Here is a 914-nt window from a genome sequence, read left to right as displayed (position 1 = left end):
GGGCACCCACCGGAGACGGGCGCGCTGGCTGGCATCGGGGGCGCCCGCCTGGGTGACGGTGCCTGTCCAGGATGGGGCACCCACCGGGGTAGGGTCCCGCCTGGAGCGGGGGCACCCACGTGGGGGARGGCGCCCACCTGGGGATGGGGACGTGCGCCTGCGACGGGGGTGCCGGCCGGGGTGACGGTGCCCGTCTGGGGATGGGGGCACCCGCCAGGGTTAGGGAGTCTGGCGGGATGAGGCACCCACCCGCGATGGGGGACACCCGTCCGAGATGGGACGCCCGCTGCCCGGCCCCCTCCGCCGCCCTGCGTCCCCAGGCTCCTCCGGCAGCCGGGCCGCCCGCAATAGCTGCCCCGGTGCCCGGCAGGCCCCGGGAGCTCGGGGCGGCCGGCTGCAGAACGAGGAGCAGGTGCCCCGGGCGGTGAATCCCAGGCGGTGTGGTGCCGGGCGGCAGCCCCGTGCCCGCGGGGTCAGCGACGCCGCACCCCGGCTTGGACAGGTGCCGACGAGCCGTGTGCCGAGCCCGGCCCACCGCGGGGCTCGCGTTAGAAACCGCCCCGTGAACCCAGCGGTCCCCGGCGCAGCAGCAGGGCCGGGGCGAGCCGGGGGCCTCCCGGCTGGGAGCCGCGCGCTCGTTTGCCAGCTGCAAACGAGCCCCTGGGACGCAGGTAGCGTGCGGCTCCGTGCGGAGTTTCTAGGAAACCGAAACTCGGTGTTTACGGATGCGGCCGCGTGGGGCCTGGCGGCGGCGGGTCGCAGGGCAACTGCCAGCGCTCCCCGCTCCCAGCCCGGTGGCCTCAGCTTCATCCGTGCCCGGCCGGCGGAATCCATGCCTGGCCGGACACCTGGACGTGGCGGGCCCACGGGCTGCCAGGCCGCCCAGCCGCTCCAGGCGTCGGCAGCTGCGGCCA

Source organism: Apteryx rowi, unplaced genomic scaffold (genome assembly GCF_003343035.1).
Source record: "Apteryx rowi isolate R43461 unplaced genomic scaffold, aptRow1 scaffold_27, whole genome shotgun sequence".
NCBI lineage: Eukaryota > Metazoa > Chordata > Aves > Apterygiformes > Apterygidae > Apteryx > Apteryx rowi.
Note: the sequence above shows the minus strand (reverse complement) of the source record.